Genomic DNA, 23,912 nt, shown 5'->3' on the forward strand with positions numbered 1-23,912 from the left:
TGTCATTCTTTCTTTAAACTGCCCTTTTAACTATTTGAAAATTAATTATGTCATCAAGTACCACAAGATTGGAACTGATTTAGTTTTGCTATATCTAGTCTTGCTCAAAATGTTTTTGTATATACAACAGAAAATGTGATTAATTTCTAAGTGCTTAAGGCCAAAAGATGCCAAATCATCAAGTCTTCTGAACTGTGAAATAAGAGTGCATTAAGTCCCCTCAAAAGCTGTAGGTAGACAAAACATCTCCCACTAATTCCTAAGCTCCCTGGAGTCTCAGGAAATTAATTTTTTGCAATAAACTGAGCAGGTCTTATTCTGATGATTCTTATGATAAACTCCAACTTCAAGAAGACACTACTAGAGTAAGGAAGAAAAAAAGTTTTCTGAACATGTGGATGTGTTAATCTTGATATTAGTCTCTAAGAACAATTTAAGATGAGTATATATTTTATACCAAAGTTTGTTCTTCTCACTCTATTTCTCTATGACTATCCAGGTTTCTGAGGAAGATGGAAAAAAATAGGAGAAAAAAGAAATGAAACATTTACCCACCCTTTTTCCAGGGCTAACAAACATAAATTAATTCTTCAGAGCTTTAGGAAGCTCACCTCATGCTCACACTCGAAATTCAAGAGAAAGTAGCTTAGTACTTACTGAATGTAGAGTATGTAGAGTACAACAAAAGTAATTCCTGTTTTATTATATTTTTAACTTTAAAAATCACTGTTTTATTGAGTAGATCTCTTGCCCTTCCCCACTTGAAGTATTGCTTTATGAACTGATTTGCTTAGGTAAAAAGCTGTAAATGTGTCAAGAAGTTATTTTTAATTCCTTCTAAGTGCTTTGTTATAGCCTTCTGAGCTCTCTAGATAATAGAACACACAAATATCTTTTGTGAAATGTGACACCTACACCTGTAATAATATTTTCATAACAATGTTCTCGTTGCGCTCTGTAGAAGCAGAGTAACTATCTAATTTCTCATTGATATTCCTCCTATTATTTATCCTAATTTTCTGAAACTCTGTTCTAGTATATGGTAGCTATAGTCAGTATTCCTTGTTCCAGATATATGTCCTTGTGCTTGGTTCTAGATTTTTGGATTAATGTTTATTAATTAAAATTTTCTGAACATTTTGAAATTCTTGGAGAAAAGCATTATATCTACTCTATAGGTTACTCTACGGGACTCTATTATTTAATGTTCATGATATGCCAAACATTTAGGACTTTATGCATTCTAAGTATTTTTTTAACTCATTAGTGTAAATTATAATAAAAAAAATATTCTACATCAGGTGGCAACAAGTCAGTCCAGTAGTATCAGTAAAAATGCTTTAAAGAAAAGTGTTAAGATTGAACATTGATGATAACTTCATTGGTGTGAATACAGTTATAAAAACAAACAAACAAACACACAAAAAAAACAAAAAACAGTGAAAAGTAACATTATACTAGAACTCATGGCTATCTATCCATGGCTTAGGAGTGTTTTTCGATGGAAACTGGAAGTCTGCCTCTAACTTTGTATAATCACTGGCCAGGAAAATAGTCCTGAAAATCTCAAGAGGACTGTAATTATATATAGCTGACCTTAAACATGAAGACTACTTTCATGAAATTAATGGAAAAGTAAAATTTACTGTTTTAATCTTCCCTCTTCTTTTGACTATTCACTTTCTTTCAAGGAAAACTACGACTAAAGAGTATAACTGTCTTACTGCTGTCCTTGAGCAATCTTTAAAGTCATACTGTTTTTCTTCAGGTTGGAATACAAAATAAATTCACATGGTGAGACTGGCATTTCTAACACATGGAGAAGTTATACACTTTCGGTGTTGTATGAATTTTAGTCACACTAAACTCATTTCTAGAAACTTCTAGATTTCACAGCCATGTTTTCATCCCTTGTTCTTAAGTGAATATCTCTAAAATAGATACCTGAAAAAGCAACAAAACCAAAACAAAAATTTACATTAAAATATAATATTTTAGCTGGGACAGGTTCTAGTCACCTGTTTGAAACAACACTAGTATTGCAACCATTTTTAGCCTTTTCTGTTGTACTCTCGTTTTGTAGACTTCGGTACTTCAGTGGCCTTTCAGCTAAATATCTTAAGCTTTCCACAAAGCATGGGAGAATTTTCAGTTATAGTAAATGTGACAGGATCAAGGCTGTCTTTCCAAGCCTCATGTTCATATGACCCCTAAAAGAATTTCTGTATTAAGTCGGAAAAAAAAAAAAAAAGATGTTCAAGACTAGATCTCCCGGATTGTCCCAGTATGCTTACATTTAAGTACTGGTTCCTCTCTTTTTCATATACTATTCTTTCAACTCAGCCTTCTAACCTGAAAAAGTTTTGAGATCTTTTCCTTTGATTTTCTTAACATCAGTTGTCCCACTTCAGATTAAAAAGATCAAAAAACAGAGTGTCATCTTCTCAGACTCTATTCTCAAATGTCCAACCAAAGTACTTCACATTTTTGTATGTAATGACAGATCATCCTAAAGATTAATGTTGGCCATATGGTCTTTGTGATATTCAGTATAGAGAACATCCAAATACCCTCCATCTAGAGATTTCAAATAACACAGGCAGGAGAAATCAGCACAGAAATGTTATGAAAATTCATAACATGGAATTGTTTAATTTACATAGCAAGTGCACCTGTTATGCAAATTATATGTAGGAGAAGAAAGATAAAAAAAATATAATGTTTCCACCTAAATTTAAAATCACTTTCAAATATTTGCTTCAGGCTTTCCCAAAGCTCCCAAAAGCTTCCTCCTCTCTGCTGAAATTATTTCTTTGAAGTATTTGATACCTCCTAGCACATCAGACTTTATAGTGAAAAACCTTATCACATACCATTTTCCTGTTTACTTTTCTGCTGTCAGGTAGTAAAGGAGAAATACAGCAAGTGGTGCAATGAGTTGCATTCTATCTTTTCCTCCTTTTACTTTTCCTTTCAATATTGCTATGAGCAAATATGGAAAAAAAAAAAAAAAAAAAAAAAAAAAAAAAGAAAGAAACAGAAAAACACAACACAAAACTAAAAATAAATTTTCTGTGGAATTGAAAGATCTTACTAATAAGACATTAAGCTTTTCAACATTTTCAGATAAATACTGTCAGTGAATAATGGATATGATTCTGCTAATCTAAGCAACTGAAAATCTTTGATCTCAAAGATTTGTTAATAAAAAGTATTAAAAGAGTAGTAGTAAATATACAAAAAAGTATTAGAAATACTTGGTTTAAAAAAAAATGAAAGTAGAAAACTATGCGAAGAAATATTTAGTCCTTTCTGCAAACTTTTTTTTCTCCTTTTCAACACTTCATGAAACTTCAGTGCTTATAGAATCCTATGCAGCCAGAAAATATCTATCTAGGCAATATAAGTAAGTAGAAGATATGACAAAAGAAAGAATTGAAGATAAGGAGGAAATGGAAAGGGCAGAAGGGATCACTGAAAAAAGGTCTGGACTTTGTAAGATTTACGTAACTGACGACAACATCAACAACACTTTGAATTTTAGCCTCTCTCATGAGTGAATAGTAAAATTAACCCATTTACATTGCCTTGTCATAAGGTAAATTGTTCATTGCATTTTAAGCTTATTTCTTTATTTTCCTCCTCTTATTTTCCCCCCTTTTTTTTTCTTTTTTTTTTTTTTTTTAGTACAAAACATCCATTAAAATAGCAAATTGAGGGAATGCAGTGGCTGAAATTGTGCTAAATCGTTAACAAGAGCTTGGTCTAATTCCTCCAGCTCCTTGATAAACCTTGATAAATTTTTTGCAAGATACCTGTAAAGCGAAGTTAATTCTAAGCATGACTATCCAAGTATGTGTATGTTTACATACTTTGTTCAACAGCCACATTTCAACTGGTGTATCCTTATTTTAGTGTTCTCATATTTCAGGTAGTCAAACTGCTGGAGTCATACTCCAAATTACTCCATGCGTTTTCAGTCATAATAGCTGGTTAATTATTTATCTACAGCTTATGATTTTACATATTCTGACAGCTAAAAATAACTGCATTCCATAAATTTATCACTGCTTTTCAGCAGTGTTAAGTGCATTTCAATTAGCATTCTGTAGAAATGCTGAATTGCAAATCCTTTTCAAATTAAAAGGAACGGTCTATCTTTCCAATGCATTCTATAGTGATAATTTCATTGATTTGACTTAATACACATGTGAGCCTGAGCACATTTGCATATAAAATGCTGCAGGGCCTGAAGGCCTAATGCAAAAAATTAGTTCAGTGTTTTTATCTTCTGGTAGCACAGGGCTCCCCATAACAAGCTATTTTGGCAACCTTACAGTTCAATATGCACTGTACAAGTGAGAAAGCCCTAGTTTTCTCTACAAATGGTTTTGGAATTTGTCCATGCACTTGCGCTGCTGCCCAGTTGTTGATACTGCACTCCCTGGGATAACCAACAATAACATGTCACTGACGCTGCTCTGGCTTCTCTTTAAATCCCTTCATTTGGATGTTATTAGAATGGTACTGAGAACAGGAGAGTAGTTTAGCTTTAGGAGAATTAGTGCCTGAATTTTTAGCCATGGAAGTGATATTAACTCTAATAGGAATTGCAATTTCCTTGCACCTTGTCACAAATACTATTTCATGATTCCATATGACTGATACTGATGCTTTATATTTAATATTTTATTTTCAAATTAGAGTGATCTGTGGTCTGATGGTGATATATAGGCAGTGAACACTTTCTGCAATCAGCAAACATGCTCAGATTCATCAGAGCTTTGTCATGGACATTAAACCCACTTCATCCTCAGCTAGGCTAGATGCACAGCTCTGTTCATCACATTCATTATCTGACAAAATGCAAGAGACTCTAACAGGTTTTGGGAACACAGATCACTTGATCAGTACTGTGAAGAGGTCAAGAGGTCACAGTGGGGAAGAGAAGGGTTGAGTTAAAAAAGCAAGCGTGGAATACCAAGCGCTCACCCAGCACTGTGCTGATAGGAGCAGTGTCTACAGAAATGTTTCTGCTGATTGCATTCAGCTGCCATCTGGGTTCTGTTTTTAGCTCAAGGATGTGTTTCTTGTGTGACCTTGGAGAAGACAACTCAGATAAAATTGTTGCCACGTTGTCACAGTTGTAAAACATCCATTCATTTCAATGTATGCATTGCTCTTTAAGTAAGAAGTGTTAATATCGCCTTAGTTAGTACAAACATAACTATGTATGTTAGTACAAACATAACTCCAGTGGGCGAAGAGTTAGTTCAGTACTAATATACTATTATAAATGTTGGCAAATAAGGTAGCTTAACTGATGAGCATAAGCTCAGAATTACAATACTGTTTTTTATTCACTTCATAATAGCTGACATTTCTCCCAAACTCTTTCTTCAATAGCCTATATTTGAATCCACTGTCCCAAGTAAATGTCCATAACTGAGCCATTTCTGCATGTGTAGTAAAACAATCTGCATCTAAAACACAGGCTAATTGATGTCCATTTTGTACCTGCAAGATTTGCTTAGTGATGTTTCCATAGAGAATTTCTTCACGTTGCTGTAAATGATTATTATTACAAGTCCAGAAAGACAACCAGCTGGCTGGGGAGCCATGTGAAGCTACATGGAAAAAATAAGTTACTCACCAAACTGCACAAAATCCTTATTAGAGAGCAGAAAGGGGAAGAAGGGAAGTGGATATAAAGTTTAAAATGACAGCAGTAAAAATCAAAATAAATGGTTTCATGTTTTCAGCAAAAACATCAGTAAAACTATGAAAAACAGGTGTAGCTGCCTCACAACATCTCTTCAGTGGGGTTGGTGGTAGAGTCATGTTTCCTGATTTCCTTGTATCTCATATTGTTTAAAGTAGTCCACAAAGAAGTAGTTCCTTAGTGTATTAGTTGAACAGTGTCCTTCAGAGCTACAGGAACAGAATTTAACATTTTTTAACTTACTTCTTCTTTGGCAAAAAGTCAAAAGCAAATACTATATCTCATTTCCATTCTGAAGCTGCCCTGTAATCTGCTTGTGTGCTTTTTCACCTTAAGCTCACAAAATCCTCTAGATTTTGAACTATATCATTCATTCTTTGAAAACCCATTGGAGAAGGCAGACATTTACACAAGAGCTGCTGAGCCAAACTATGATTTCCAGTAAAAACAATGTTGTTAGAAACAAAGAGCATAATTTTGAACTAGATTTTTTTGAGAGAAATAAATGCACACACAACTAAAAATCAAAATTTTTTAATTCCTTAAAATAAGTCACCATATTTTTTGTCTTGATTATAATTCAGTTCTGGCAATTTGTTTCCATTTCTATTTTTGAAATATCTTATCTGATTTTTTTGATAATGATGTCAAGTTTGGCTTTTTCTTCTTCTGTGAAGTCTGTTGCTTTTTTTCATAAGCACCTCCTACCTGCACTTGAAGAGGAAAAAAAGCAAAGTAAAAAGAAAACCAACAAAACCCCAAACAAAACAAAACTATAAGAACAATTACAATAAAAGAAAGAATTCTAGTGAAAAAGTTCCCCTTTTTTCCTTACTGTGAATGTTATGCTTTAGAATAATACATAACAATAACTAATCAGACTTCTCTTTGTTCATTCCCAAAATAACCACATAAAGTTAACAAAAAATAGTAGCATGCTATAATTAAGCGAGCAGTAAATTTTAAACAAAAGAATGGAAATATTACCCTACCCACTGTACAGAACATCTGTGCACAATTTCTTTGGAAGGTCAAATGCTGTGTTAAACAATGTGAAGGACTGTTTATACCACAGTAGCTAGTCACATGAGCATATGCGCAAGTAAGCATAATCAAAATTTCATGCTTTAACAAGCTGATTGCATACAAAGTTATTTTATAGGGAAATATTTCAATTTGTTGCAGTTGGTATAAGCTATCAGAAGCATTAATGGATTACTGCAACTTCTATATCCTCTGCTTGGTCTTCATGTATTGTTAATATATTGTGTTTGTTACACATACCACTAAAATTTATGAACAAATCCCTGCATTTTCCTTCTTAAAAGGGAGCAAGCCCAGCACTAGAATAATTAACTGTAAAAGTTTATCGCTGTTTGTCAACAGCTAAGTTAATGAAAAAATTTGTTAAAGGAAATTCTGTGATGACATGGAAATGATCACTCATTACTGAGTAACTTTAAGAGCAAGTTACTAAATAGAAATTGCATTCTAGCAAAGAAGCTATTACTGTCAGAATGCCAACATGGATGAGCAAAATCCCGGAAAGAAACTAACAACAAAACCTCCAAAATGATAATTGAAATAATAACAATTAAAAAGGAAATAGAAAAATATCTGTCTCAAATGCTCTGTGACACATTCTTGCTGATGCTTCACCACTTTTGAAAGATTACCTATTTTAATTGGCAGTTTGATATTGTTTTACTGGTCCAAGTAAACTTTATTTATCTCAGATTGAAGATAGCACTGAAGAAGAATCATAAAACATATATACTGACCTCTCTTGTCAAACACCATAACATCCCAGTTTGACTCAATTATATAATAATAATATTTGTATTACACATAAATTTGTCCCAGGTGAAATGAAAACAGGCAGACAATATATATATCTCCAGCTTTGTGATTTTATAGTCACAAGCTTAGTCACTGTTTACCGTTTCTTTGAAATCACCAGCTACGTGAGAAGAAATAAAAATCTTTGCCTTAATGTAAAAGTTACATATCTCACCCAGTCTCTTAGATCTTTTGTTTGGACATCAGACTGGAGAGTGCAGGAGATATGCAGGTATTGGCAAAAAGAGCCAGGATTGGATCTGAAGATGATGCTTCTGTGTGTTCTCTAAAGAACTCACTGAGCTTTACTGAGAAGGTGCATTAATGGCATTTGAGGAGGCTACTTGTTCAGGCTGACAAGTGATGTGTCCATCATTGTAACTGGGTGCAGATCTTCCTATTTTGAAAAGAGAGGCTTTTTCAATATTGTAAGAAGCTGTGAATATTTACTAAGCGAAAATAAGGAATGTTTTTTTTTCACAAAACAACAACTATATTTTCAAAATTAACCAGTAAAAATAAAAAAAAAAACACAAGTCTGGAAGAAATCCGTTTTCCTACTTGTTCTCACAAACAAATTCCAGGCCTTGAGCACTGATTATCAAAGAAGAATTTGAACCTTAGTTGACTGTATTTTTGTAAAAAAATCTTTGTAAAGAAATAAGTTCAAATGTATGAAACACTTCCTGATGGTGATATTGCATTAAAAAGACACCTGTGATATTTTCAGAGAGAAAAGATGCTCCATAAGTCTATCCATCTATATCCTCAAATAATTTCATGAAGGAATATGAAGTATGCAAAATGTGCATCAGTCTACCTGAGGAGGGAAGTGAGGAACTGGGACTTCAGTAAAAATACTTTTCCCAGTAATTGCTATAGCAAATCTACAAATATAAATACTGCAAAAATAATCTGGACAAACCAGATGTTCTCAATTCAGCTGACTATAGGTTTAGGTTTGCATTCTGCCCATGTGAGATCTCTGAAAGAAGACAAAATTACAGAATTTGAAATGACAGCTTCATATTTAATTAAGTGAGAACAAATATACTAAGATTTAAGACTTTACCTTTTAATAGATCAGTTTAATGAATTAAATACCAGTTGTGCATTACTAACATACAATGATAAAAATATGTGGGTATATTATTAATGTTGGTCATTAACACGTAATTTGCGAAAGTGTGCATCAAGCCATTATTAATGAACCATATGTATGTTTGTATTTATACATACATACATACAGATCTATGTAATTCCATTCCTAATAAAGGGATGTGACTGGGGTAACACATACTGTTTCAGTTAAAGCGACCTATTTTCTTACTTATCTGTTATATTTCCATCTACTGCTCTTCTCACAACGTTTCAAAGCTGTTTGTATCTCTTGCTAATTTCATTTTTATCTGTTTGCCTTTGCTGTCCAATCTGAAGGACTTTATTTACAATCATAGATAAATTACACTTTTCTTCAAGATCTGGTATAATAGGCAGTATGATGATTTGGCAGTTAAATAGTACACCAACGTTCATAGTGGTCCTTCTGAAAGTCTTTTTTATTCTCTTCATGGGGTAAAGACTACTCCAATTATAGTCCTAAAAAATACGGAAAACGTAACATTGATGTTTCGATGTGATGCTTAAGGATGTGATGCTTGAGTTATGAGAGTTTCCAACTCTTATTTTCTTCCAAAAGTTAAGTATCTGTTTGAATTTCATTATGCATTTTCTTACTTTACTCTCATAAATTAGAATTGAATTTTACTTCCTGTAAAAAAAAAAAAAAACAACAGTAGTGCATATGTTGTTTTAAAATATTATTAATTTTAATGACCATTAAAGCACAAAATTAAAGATACTGAGTATAGTTTATTAACAGCCACACTGCTCAGTTTAACTGCTACACTCTTAAATCTTCCTAAAACTCTTACTTAGTGTTTGAATTTAATCTCAGCTTTTCCCAGGCTGCTAGTTGAATGGATTTTCTGCAGAGATCGGCTTCTTCAAAATGTCTCTCCCTTTTAAATTAAACTCCATATATTTTGTATTGAGAGCTGCAGTCCAGTAGTATTTCTTAATCGGATCAAAATTCCTCTTAATCCACCAAACAGCTTCTAAAGACAAGTAGGGGTCTTGAGACCCATTAGAGCAGTTTAGAGACCAATTCAAACACAGGTGAGTTTTACAATTTTCAGTTATTATCAATAAAACACTAGTTCTTATTTATGAACTAGCAATATTTATCTACCTAAAAAACAAACAAACAAAAAATGCATTGTGAAATTCATGCATCTATTTTCCGGCTGACATTTTTCTTTTCTAGGGTCTTAAATAATCTTATTTTACCTTCTGATTGCCCAATTGCTGTGTTCACCAAACTATACACTGTGATTTCTATTAGTAACTCAAACATAGGTTTTAATTTATTTTTTTTTACTGTTCGCTGTGCTGTATTGTATAAAATACATATATATAGTTGCCTTTGCCCAATTTTTGGTTAACTTAAAAATGTACTTGCTACAATCCAGTAATAAGGAAGGAACAGGTTACACAGCTCTGAAGATAGGAGTTCACTAGTAAACTCTTTGAGGGATGAAATCTCTGGGTAAAGATATATTCCTCCTGGCTGCCAGCCCTTAAATGAGGTTAGGGTTCAATAGCACAGGTGAATTGCTTGCACCTATGCTCCTTTGGCTGTACATGCTTCTTCACTAAATGCTCAGTCACTGGTTCAGACTGTGATCTAAAGTTTCCCATATATATAGAATTTAGCATTTATTTCTTTAAAAAAATTATGAAGACTAGACAAAGCTGTCATGAAACAGATAGAGGAAAAAAAGCCTACAAAATAATAGAAAAAGTGTAGCTTTCAATATGGATATTTAGGTGTAGGAAGGAAGTTTATTTATATCTGTTTAAAATATGTTTCAAATTTTCCAAGCCATCTAAAAGATTAGTATAATTGCAAGAAACAGAAAGTATAAACTGAGAAGAATTTTCTCTTTGACAATCACATAAAAAGTTATTTTCTTTTTAACATTAACTATGAAAAAGCAATCAGCTTTAATAACTGAGTAATTACTTTCAATTACTTGACACAATAAAAATAATATGCAAAAAAACCCTGATGATTTTCAAAATACATGCCAGACAATTCATAATCATATCTCAAAAATATGTAAAACCACTCTGAGAAACATCTGCCAGTTTTGTAGTGAGCAATTGGTTATTTATTGGCTCAATCTGCTGCCTTACAGATTCAGAGATGTGGTGCAAGGCAGATCAGCGATAGGATAGAGATCTAAAATGTAGATAACATGGTACGAAAGAAAACCCAAATAATTTCCATGGTGTACAATTCTCCAATAGAAACCACTTGAATAACTTACCAGTAAGCTCTTAGGCTGGTGTTGGTTAAACTGTTGAGAATAAGGCCCCGGTAATTTATTTGCTGGTAGTTTTATTTAAGTAATCATCTATTCATTCATGAATGTAAAATGGTAAGTCACTATATTTGAAGCAAGTTTTGTGAAACATAATAAACACAATGCAGGATGCAATTAAGAGTGTACATCTGCAGCATCATTACTTTATTTGCTGTGATATTAATGTAAAAATGTTTTTAAAAATGTACAAGTGGAAAGGTGAATAAGGAATAATTCTTACTAATGACTATCATTGAGCTGTAAAAATGTTGACACTTGGAAGCAGTATAGTGACTGTAGTCAATGTAAATTGCAAGAATTTATGATGTATAGAATACTGTTTGTTTATTTTGTTTTAGAATGCATAGCACATGCTGCTAAAGAATTTTGCAAAGGTGCTGTACTCTGCATTTGTGTATTGAGAATCTACCTGATTTCACACAAGCGCTCTGCATATAACACTTAATACGCACTTTCTGTAAGACATCTTAAGAGATAAATTTCCTCCATTTATTTTGAAGAACTAAGCTTCCAGAAATACCTTAAGCTAATTCAGATTAGTTTACTGAGCAAGGAGACTCAAGTAAACTCATGCAGAAAATGTACTGAGATTGGAGTTTTTTGCTTTCTCTCCTTTGTAGGAGTTGTTGAAAAAACTCATCTGAATAAGAGTATAGTTAGAGCAAGATAGAGTTTTGAACCTCTTCAATAGTGCAAAATGAATGGAAATTACTCCAAAGAAAAGTTTGACAAATGAAAATCAGCCTTGGAATTTATTTAGATATAAATGTCTTTATAAATGTCTTTTAAGGAAGTTTTCCAGTACAGATGTGGTAAAGCTTTCTAGTTTGGCATTAAGACTTCCTGTATCTAGCACAGTTATGAGAAAATTAAATATGAATCTACAATGAAAAAAGTCATGCAACTCATATATCAACTGTATATTCTAATATGATTTCAGGAAAAAAAAAATAGAAGTAACAAGCAGAATTCTTTCATTTTTGTAATATTTCCTTGCCTAACCTTGCTACCTGGCCATTCGGTAACTACCCAGTAAGGAAACTACTGATTCTGTCTCCCTTTCATACAGTCCCTTTCATACATGACATTTGCCCTTTCTGATAACCTCAGTTTTACAGCTTTTAAATGTTAAGAAATTACATATATTTAAAAAGCCATTATTTTCTTAGATAAGAAGAGAAAATGAATAGTTAGGCTTTCAGAACACATCTTCTAGAAAGACAGGACAGATACCCAGAAAAGGCAGTCAGTGTCTAGCTAAGATACGTCTACATTAATTAGCATTCTGAGAAAAGTAGTCTACAGTACCAACAAAATGATATGTACTTTAAAAAAAGAGCAGTTCAAAGTATCTTTATTTTTTACTTCAAAACACATGTTCATGGGAAAATAAAGCCACTTTCTGCTTACTGTTTTAAGGATTTAAAAAACATGCAATTCTTCTGTGCTCATAAGTACTTCACGGAATTTGAAAGCATCAAATTCAGATTTACTTTAAACGGTTCAATCTTACATAGAAGTTAACTCCTACGTTTAAAAGTCTTTGTTCTAGAAGATTTTCACTCAGTCTCTCAGATGCAATGAAAGATCTGAACTGCAGCTCCTCCAGAGCATGTTTGTTTACATTGTATCTTTTTTACAGCAAAAATATTTTTACTTCAGTGAGACAATTCATTCTATTTAATATTAAGAATAAATAAAACAAATCTTATTATGATAAAGACATTGACCATCACTAATTTGTCCTACAAATATTGGAAGAACTTTCTATGTTGCAAAAAAATCTTTGACTTTTAAAAAATATTTTGGAGCTAAAATAGCAGCTGGATTAAATATAGCAACAAAATAAACTAATTACTATACAGATGGATAAGATCAGACTTTATCAGTGGGACAAATTGCACTGATATTTAGAGGCATGTATAATGGGTATTAGCTATGACACTCAGTCAGATAAGGTTGACACCTTAATATATTTTTCCATTTAGATGCTGAGAAAGCATTAGGTATGTAGATAATGATAAGGATACGGTATTTCAAATGCTTCAGTGGTTGAATATATTACCAGGTGTATGTTAGATATAGAACTTGCATTGTTTAAAACTGAATTCTTTGGAAATGTTCATGTAGTGATACAGTGATATTCAAGGAAATATCCTGTTTATTTATATTTACAAATACTTTTCTATGTCAATCTCAGTTTTAACAAAGAGGTTAAAACAGTCCAATATGTAGATAGCAGTGGTGCACTACCAGAAAGAGTAGGCACTAGCTGTTTCCTAATTTTGCCTAGTCTGATGAATGCATTGTATGGTGAGGGAGAGAAGCCATGTTGTTAGAAGACTAATACTTCTATGCACTAGTAGACAATGATAGGCAATTGCTGAGCTTTGCCTTTTTGTTCAAGATAAGATAAGAAGCAAAGTCACCAATAGTTTGCAAGCTAATTGTTGCTAAACTGCAGTCACTTTGGACTGCAGTCCAAAGCATAGATAGTTCTCTACAGCTAATTTCCAAGATTTTCTTTATGCCACAAGCATGAGTCTTAACTTACCCAGGATGAGGATAACATAATGTCTTGACACAGAGCTTGGTAATGGAGAAGGGCGAATAACTGTACGTTATGAGTTTCTGAATCCCAGTTGCATGTACAGGTAAGCTTAGCAATGATTATTGTTTTAATCTTGGGATTAGCAGCTTTCTCAGACTAGTGCCTCAAAAAAAAAATATACCCTTCCCATTCAAAAAATAACCAAAAGCTCAAACTACTAACAAAAACACTTAGAGCAATCAATCAAAGTTCAGATCGCCTAGCAGTTACACGAGTGTTTTGTATCTGCTAGTACTAGCTAACATGAATGTGTTATGTATAAACATATATATATATATATAAAAACAAAACCCAAACTGATGAGAATTTATATTTAGACTGAGTTTCCTTAGCTCCCTGGCTGGAATTTTGAAAACCAGATTTATCCTGCAAGAGACTGATTGCTTTGCAAGGCAAAGCCAGTCTTTCATGTGAATGTGTCTATGTACTGCATACGTCTTAAGACATTCAACAGTCACACTGTTTTTCCCTCCACTTCTTTCAAAAATGAAGAATTACGTAGCCCTGATCCAACAGTATCATGTATCTGTCTAGAAATTTGTATTCATTCCTATTTTTGTATGAAATTCATTAATCTCTGCAGGTTTGTGCCAAATAACTGCTAAAATTACATGAACGATGACATTATTTCTTACTACTTATAATGTATCAGTACAGAAAATGTAAAGATTGAGGGATACTCTCACTGTTGGATGATATGGGTGGAACTGTCAAGTGAAAGCAAAGGGTAAATTCAGGAATGAGATGCAACCATCAAGGAAGAAGCATTTATGGCCTCTTCAATCTCAGGAAAAAGACTGGAAACTAATTGTAGTTTCTTCATATGCAATGGAATTAATTAATGAGGGAATTAACATAAGAACTCATGTGAAAGGGACATGGATTGGAAAATCATGCTCAGTAAAAAACCAAAGGAACAGTGCCAATCTTAGATGATGTGGAAAAAACAGAAATATCTCTGAGGTACTTTCCAAGTCTCAATCATGGCATCAGAAAAGGGTAAATATCATAACAGTAAAAATAGTGTACCTACATGGGGAAAAATACAATTATACAAAATCTCTATGATCAAAGCATCCCATATTCCTGAAACAGAGATTTAAATATATTGTAAAGGGCAACACAGATGAATCCCATTGATTGGACTAAAGAAATGCAAATATGGGTGAAACAGGGTAGGTGTTTTAAGGACACCTGAGCATTGGATGCCTCTGAAAATGTAACAGCTGTGAACGCTGGTAGGTTTCTCTTCATGCTTGTATCCAGAGCAAGAACTTTTTGTTAAGTTCTGCTTGCTATAACATCTATAGAATAACCTCCTTAGCTTTCTTTGTACCCCTCTGACATGTTTAAAATAACAGCTCTAAAATAACAGCCCAGGTGTTCAGATTGGCACAGAGCTTATGAAGGACAAATTCCATCCAAAAAAGGAGCTGAGGTTTCAGAGAACCTCAGCAAATTTTGTGTAGTATGTAGTTAAATTGCTTTTGATTATGGAAGCCTTTTCTTTTTATGTGGTATTCATTTAAGCATTTATTTTTAGTTTATACCACTCTGTATTTTTAGCTGCTAAGTTCAGACATTAGCTATTCACCATGATTTGGCTTTGATGTGGCTACACATAAGCACATCTGAGTGATTATTTACAGTTTTCAGCAAAGCCCAAACCTTTGGAGGCATTTTCTAAAATGGGAAAATAATTTTAATATCTCTTATTACCAGAAGTTCTGAAAATAACATTTGAGTTATAAAAAATCATTCCAAACATTGCAATTTTGCTGTATTTTATCTAAGTAGTGTGCTCTAACGGGTAAAAAGCTGTAAAAATTAACTGTCAGACATTTGAGAAAGCACAATCAAAACGGCTTTGAACAAAATATCTGTAGCCATTCTAGTATATGTAAAGTCACAAAAAGGCCATAAGCTTTTCTATCTTGCTTTCACTTTGTTGATAAATCCATTTTCCAACAAGCAGCTGGAAAGAACAGGGAAGAGTACATTAAAATGATATCCCTATTACTTATTGCTGCAATTTTTTAAGAATCACACTTACACATATGAAACTTGTGTAGATTTCCTACCAGTAACTTTGCTACTAAAATGTAATATACAAAAATAAATCTTTATAGCTTGTGCTTCTTGATCCGTTCTGGCCTTTATAGCTTGTAAAATGAAAGAAAGATTGCTCTGGTCTTATAAAAAGTATTTATTTGAGTTTATTTTATACTTTTATGCATGTTAGCTCAGAGTTATACTGTCTAAACTGTGCATATTTGTGAATGTGTAAAGTTTATTATTAAGATACAGAACTATCAAGATACCATTTATCTCATCTTTTCAAAAATTTGAATTTTGAATCAACTCGTATCTCAAAAAATTTTGCTGTTTAATACTACTTATATGCATATCATTCACCAGAGTTTCATAAATTTCTCACTTTTGAAATCCTGAGCAATCTTACAAAAAAAACTGAGCAAGATATAAAAATATTTCTCTACAAGCAACATAATTTCAGCACCAGAAAATTTTTACCAATTTATATGAAAATTGTGCTCATGCAGTAACATAGCATCTGTTTAGGATGCGATGTATGGTTTCTAGAATTGAAAAACAAAAGTGGAAGCAGTAGACATTCGTGTGCTTTCTTTATGTAAGGGACAAAATGAATGCATGCAGTGTGTGCTTTGCAGTGACTACATAAGAGAATCTTAACCGAAGAATTCAAAGCAACTGCTGAACATGCTTTTGCTTTTTATTTATTTATTTATTTATTAATGGTATTTGTCTGAGAGCATCTTAAAGATGTCACTACCGCTGTCTCGCTTTGAAATCTCAACAGAGTCAGGCAGGATAGCCTTTGAAAAAATGCTGTTCTTAATTGTCTTGTGATGCAAAACTGCCCCACCTTGATAGTCAGTATTAGGATGCAGTTTGAAGCCTTTGACTTTTCCCAAGGATAACAAGTCACAGCCAGACACCAAAAACCATGTAGTTTGGCAGGGGGAGCATGTGGAAATAGTGGGTTCAAAATCACTGTAAGTTGAGAATAAACATGCAAAGTCTTTGTGCTTGTATTTTTAGTCAGAAGAGTAAAGTGCATATAATTCTTCTAAATTACTTATTTGAAAAAAAAAAAAAAAAGTAGTGGCCTTGATTAATTCCCTTTCTAATTATTGCCTGCACTAAACAAGTATCCAGAACTTTCTTTCCATGCATAGATGAATGCTACATATTAAAATACGTAAGGTAAGAAAAAAAGCTATTAAAAATTCTGGTAATTGGCCATTTACAAATCTTTATTGCTGAAGGAGTTATTTTTTCCTTGTCTGAAACATGGGCTATATAAATATTTAAATATATCCTTTTTTTTAGCAAGAATTTTTCCTAGTCTGTTAAGATAATGTCATTGTGGATGAATAAAATATGCATTTCCTCCTCTGAAATATTTTATCATGTCTCTGACTTCTGTGATTATTCTGAACTTCACTACATAGAATATTCTGTATTTCATTGCTGAAATATTTTATAGGACTTAGCTTGTAAAAACATATTGTATTCTTTAAGAAGGCTAGTATTTGATGATTGCTTTTCTGCTACACCTCACCAGTACAACATAATTCAATCTCTCAGATGTCAGGACTCTTCCAGTTTTTGAATGGCAACTTTATTTTCTTGAAGAGCAAATATCATAGCATTTCAACCAAAACAGCCTACTGACTGAGCTGTCAGTCAAATGTTTAACATTTCAGACCTGAGACCTGGGAAGTACTGAACTCAGTGACAGAGGGTTGCCCAGTACTCCACACCACACTTGGCAGTTAGTCTTCAGAGCCTCTTGGGGAAACCAATAGAAATCTATTTTACTGAACTGCTAGGAGATTATTTTACAAGAAGCAAGTTGTGATACTCAGCACATTCAATCATGACAAACCACATGCCATAGATTTGTGACCCCATATGCTGAACTGAACCCATTGTATTGGTAGAAGGGAGAGGTCAGCAGCAAAACTCACCATGGGAAATGGTCTGCCTCAAGTGCTGACCAAATTGAGTGCCTCTGTTTAAGCTGCTACCACGTGAAAAAGATCCAAGTAAATTTTTTCTATTTATGATTTTCTATGTTGTCCTAGCCTCTCCTCCTAAGACATTACAGGGTGCCATTGTCTGATACCACATCAGTGTGATTGGACATGTCCTGAAGGGAATGGATGGGATCCTGCATTCACTGCACAGGGTTTTACCCTCCTGGCTAAGCTGGAGGTAGGTAGGGTACGTAGTTGAGTAAAGTCAGAAAAATGCAGTCATTTTTCATTCATTAGGAGATTTAATTTCTTTCTGTGTCAACAAAGCTCAACTAAAAAAAAGAAAAAAAATCATTTAAAAAATTGTCAGCAAGCCATATGGAAATTTGAAAGGTACAATTTTATGGTCAAATCAGGGTCTTTGAGAAGTTATGGTTGAGTAAGTTAATTAGCTAACTGCAAACCATTTGTTTTACATATATGTTTTTATTTGAAACATGTGGAACAGCCTACAGTTGTCATGTAATTTATGCAACTAAAATTAAAGAGATCTTATTTTTTAATTTGCAAAACCTCACATTGCTTTTGACATTCAGAAAAAGTGTTTAGATTGCTTCTTCTAGCAATATACTCTTGCTGAAATAAGATAATTTAGCAATCTCAAAGACTGCTTTTTATTCAAGATGTTGGGTGAGGAATTTTGGAAGTAAATTCTTCTTCCTTTAGTACAATAAGGAAAAATCAAATATTATTTGAATCTTTTTATGATGTCTAAAATGACCACTATTAGCAAAATTAGTCTAAAACTTAAACTTTCATGTTGTGTATGAAGGACAAATAGGTAAACAATTTTGTAAACTGAATGTCTGAATATAGCTGTGGATAAATTTAGAAGACTGTGATCATTTTCTTTGTTTCTTTTTTGATTATAACTCCCTATAATTCATATGAACTGGTGAATATCATGCTTCTTTTTACAACCTCTGCTAAAGTAATAAGTTCTGATTTAGCACTCAAGAACCTGCATATGGAAGGGTGTCTTCCAGGCCCATAGAAGCATCTTGTTATCATTTGTGGTACTGAATACAATCCTTGACAATTCATTAAGTCAGTAATAAATAATGAAAAAAAATTGAACATAAAAGGAGATTCTGCTCTGAATAAAAATTAAAAATATTTTGTAGAGACTGAACCAACATTTCAGAATTACAACCTCGTATGGCACAGCTGCTTTCAGGAAGTACTGTTCCTCACCTTAATTAAATCAGCTGCAACATTTCGTAGCGTGCTAGATTCTTCGGAATATTATATCAGAAAATCCTGTTAATTGGCTCTCTTTAAACTGAGGACTACATGTTGCAACATATGATCATTTCCCATTGTTTATCTTAAAAATCTTCATGGAACTTTCTTGGCTTACCCCAAAATACTGCTGAGCTGTCTCACCAGGAGTGGGAAGGGACACCCATCAGACCCCACCACAGAACTAAATGCTATACTTTATCTAAATCTATCTAAATGTCTACTTTATCTCTTCCTCTCAGAGGAAACATCTAGAAGGGAGTGAATGTAGTACTTCAGTGAAAGGACACAAAAATCTTTGCACCAACAGTCATGTGTTCTCATCTAAGTTCTTGAAAGGGTAACAGTGACATGAAGATAAACATGATTGCCTATATCGTGTGGTCTCTACTTTTATTATTATTCTCTCTTGAACTGACTGTTAAACTAGAGTACTCTATTCTCATCTGCGAAACTATTTTATCACTGTTTAAGTGCCAGATTTCCAGAGCAACAAAATGTCTATGCAGGAACTGCTTTAGTACAAGCACACAAAAATAGCTAATATATTACTCACATGTAAATATTTGCATAATATTCAGATACCCCATGCATATGTGTGAGAAAAATCTGGTCCTGAAACCATTTTTATTTTAAAGAAACTTCACCCAAATATTCTAATGTAATTTCCAGGCAATATAAATGCTAAATGTATTGGGCAGCTTTCCCAGCCTTGGAGAAGAAATAAGTGTTCCTTCATTGAGTCTCTGTGATTCCTTAAAGTTGATTTCTTTTCCTCGGTAGTCCACAGTTCTCTCTGTTGGCCCCAGTTCCTGAGCCTCTTCTTGTCCATCTCAACTGTGGAAGAGGAAACAGTTTTCCAAGAAAGCATATATATTTCAGAGCAACTTCATTTACTTTTAAGATATAGACTGGAATATGCATATTTGTCTTCTTTCCATTACTTCAGAGACTTACACATTCTTAAAGACCTAAACATATGATCTGTACTGCTCTGTCATTTCTTAAGACAATCATGTGAAGACAACTCAAATGAGAAGGGAAGAAGGGAGGGAGAATGGAAAAATGCATAGAAGTCAAGGATTTGGACTGCATACCCATGGCTGAATGCATATGGTTTAAATGCTGCTTGCGGTTCTTTTACCATCCAATTTTAGTTTGTCCAGGATCTTTAGTTTTACAAGAATATAGTCATTTTATGGAACTGATAGGCATTAGCATGATAACATCAACGTTTCTGTCTATCTTTTTTATTCTCATTCTTTAACTGCAGCTGATTTCAACACAGATATTTCAAGTAGCAGAGCAAAGTCTGCTTTGCAGTAAGAATTGTAATGTATCAGAAGGCACATATAAACACAGCCTACAACTGGTCTTGTTATTGTTTGAACTCAAGTAGTGTCTAATGGCTGTTACATTTCTAGTATCCTCCTTGTATTCTTTGTTGTATAAACATTCAAAAAAGATTTATATTCCATGTAAAGATCACAGATGGCTATACAGGAATAGAAGGTAAAATAAGCACTGGAAGTAAAACAAATTGATGGTTGAAAATATTATCTAATACACATTCTGTCAGTGACATAAGGTTTTCTTTTTTGCAACTGTTTCTTCCATTGACATACAAGTGTAAACAAAAAGTTGTTCTGAATTGGTAATAATGTTTTTATTCATTAATTCAGCATTCATTGTTATACAGTGGTGAATAACAGCTGGTGGGATAAAGAAAATTACAACTCACTTCAGAAGCAAAAGAACTGAGAAAGGGAACTAGAGCTGAGTGAAGAATCTTGTAAAGAAAGCCAAGTTGTGGTATTAATAGCTTAATTAATGCAAGATGTCACAGAAACTTTATCTCATCAGCAAAGTAGATAAGATGCTCATTTTATTTAACTTTAATTAGTTTTTGCCACCACTGTTTTCCTTCTTGTCCTAGTTGTATGTGAGATTTACAAAATATGCCAGAGATCTTTTAGCAACAGGCGAATTACAGAATTGCTGCTTATTTTCTAAAATTCTGGGCATGGTTCTACCTTTCCATATTCATATGCCCTAGAATAATTTGAACAAATCTGCTATTAATCCTACTAATTCATCTAGGCTTTGCTTTTAGGATCTTACTTAATTTCTTTTCTGGGTCACTGTCTTGATGTGGGAAATGATTGTTACTTGTTTTCTGCAACAGCCACCTTAAAACTGAAGAATTTGGGAAGTTTTTAAAATAAATTCAATGCCTATTTTTATTCATGCTTTAGGATGGTTTTAAATATTACCTTATTAAAACAGCAGACTGAATTCCCCTTCAGTTGGCATAACTCTGTGCTTGGCTCTCTTATACATTTTCCTAACTCCAAAAATCTCATTCTGCACTAATGATTTTTTCTGTTTACACATCTGTATTTAAAGCAATATTCTTGTTTTATAATTGAAAGGTCATGCAGTAACTGATTAAAATATAAAGCAATAAAATAATACAATACAGATAGTAAAAAGTCTATGGTCTGATTTTACTGATGCTCAGCACCATTTAATATCAAGTCTACTTTCTCAGTACTGAGATCTCCAGAGATAACAGAATGACCTATAGACTCTACCCTGTGAGGTTTTGGGCTGGATCATTTTTCAGTGTGCTCTTTCTGCCCCATGTACAAGCGAACAGCTGTTCCACTGCAGTCTGAATGATAGGTAGGTAGCTCAAAAGCAACTTGAGTATAGAGGTGAAGGGAATAACGCATAAAATTCAGGATTATGGGTATAAATGAACAGAGAACAAAAATGAAAAGGTTACACTGAAGTAGATATAGAAGAATGAGTTCAGGAAGTGAAAAGGTACAAAATAAAGATAAGAAAGTCAGAGAAAGTAGGAAAATCTAGCAAAAAATTAACAGCCTAAAATTAAAAGAACAGAAAAAAAAAGAACAAAAAAGGCAGAAAAAAGAACTATACAGAAATGAGAATAGGAATCGTCTTCATATAAGAGTAGAAGAAATGTAATTTAAATCAGCTATTTATTGTTGCATTCTATGGACAAAGATTCTTTGGATTTGAAGTACAACTAGTTTTGTGGAAGAAAAGAAGAGAGGAGAGGAGAGGAGAGGAGAGGAGAGGAGAGGAGAGGAGAGGAGAGGAGAACAGTTATAACTGTCATTTTAATTAACCAAATCATGTAATCCCAATTTAAACCAAGACAGAATTCAGATGTGTATTTTATTTTACTAATTAAAATTACACTTTCTGTCTGAAAAATTAAGTCTGCTTGTATACTCAGGGGCACATTGATAAAATTGGAAAGATGAACAGAGTTATTCAGGAAACTGGAGTAAAAGACAGGATAAAATAACAAACATTAAGAAGAGCTAAAGAATTATTTAAGTAAAACAAGTTGCAAAAAATTTTCACCAAGTAACTCAAAACAGTTCAGTCTAAATTGTCAGAATTGTTGCAAATAAAATGCAACTCTATACATATAAACAGAAAGGAAGAAAATACTGTGCCTTTATGTAATAAACTGAAAATATGTAGACTGAGTTTGTTCATCAAAGTTCAACAGTGGAGAAAAAATTAATTAGGCTAACACAACCTGTTTTAAGACATACTTTTTTTTAAAATTATACTTAGTTTCAAATTTATCTTGAAACATTTATGAACAGTATGATAACACACAGGGCTAGATCATAGGTTTTAAAGAACAATAGCACTCTGACTGGAAAGAAATACATTTGCAGTCCCTATTTATACTTTTTCTGGTCCAAAATATAAAATAATATTGAAATAGCTTCTATTAAATGAGGAAAACATAGGAAAGTACAGATCTCTGCCAGGAATTCTCAGCATCTGGATCTCACCTCTTATGTAGCAAGGGAATACTTACCTTAGGAAAGTTAATTTTCCCTTATAAAATTGGGATATAATTGTAAAAGCCAGAAATATAAAATAATTGAGACAGTTCCCAGCAACTGAAGAAATTATAGAAAATTACACTGCCAGGAAAGACAGACATAGAGGCTACAGGATTCTTCCCCTCTTCTTTTTTTTATAACTAGTAGCTGAAATAGTGTAATTATTCAGTGATTCTAAGTGTTTTTCAAATGGATTCTGCTAATCTAAAATGAATATCCTGATAATGTATGTTAGACCCATGTGATTTAGGTGCACTGAAGACACACTGGGTTACCTGCTTTCAGTATAATATACTAGGGAAATAGATGTTCTCTGTTAACAAAACATTCCTTTTTTTACTACTGAATAGAATTGTATAGGTTTCTTCAACTCACAATATATTTTGTACAGTTTGGTGGGCTCTTCATCACAAAGCCATTAGAAAGAGACATTCCATAGATTGTCTGAAATTTTTGATATCCTCTGTAAGATAATAAAATTGTCAACACGTTAGAGTGAAATAGGTAGGGTTTTATTGAAAGACACTTTTCAATTACATTGAGTATTACATAGTTCTTATATATAATGATTTTAATTTTTTAATCCAAATCTTAATTATGTGCTCTGTAATGAGGTTCACAATAAAAATAAAGCCTTCTTGATCTTTTTTTTTTTTTAACCCGATTTTTTTCCATTGCCCCAAGATAATTCACCCTTCATCTAAAATCTTACTAAAGGCACAGGTGTGTAAAATAATTAAAATGTGATACTAAAAGGTCTTAAGTGCATGAACCATGACAGAACACTCTTGGATATAAATATGCACCTGGTTCACAGAGAGATTTGTATAGTATCTTTTCAGTAGATCAGTAACTGGACTGTACAGTCATGGTGAAGTGATTAGCTTGTTGTTTCATCCCTGGAAAGCTCTGGAAGAGTTAATCTCCCTAAATGTTAATTCTTCGAGACAGACAAGGAGAACTCAACTTTGAGGAAGGGAGGAAACCAGCAATAAATTCTCGTACCCTTTTATGTCATATAACTACAAAAAACACTGATAAGAAATAATAATTCTATTTTTCATAACA

Source organism: Tympanuchus pallidicinctus, unplaced genomic scaffold (assembly GCF_026119805.1).
Source record: "Tympanuchus pallidicinctus isolate F22 unplaced genomic scaffold, pur_lepc_1.0 scaffold2, whole genome shotgun sequence".
NCBI lineage: Eukaryota > Metazoa > Chordata > Aves > Galliformes > Phasianidae > Tympanuchus > Tympanuchus pallidicinctus.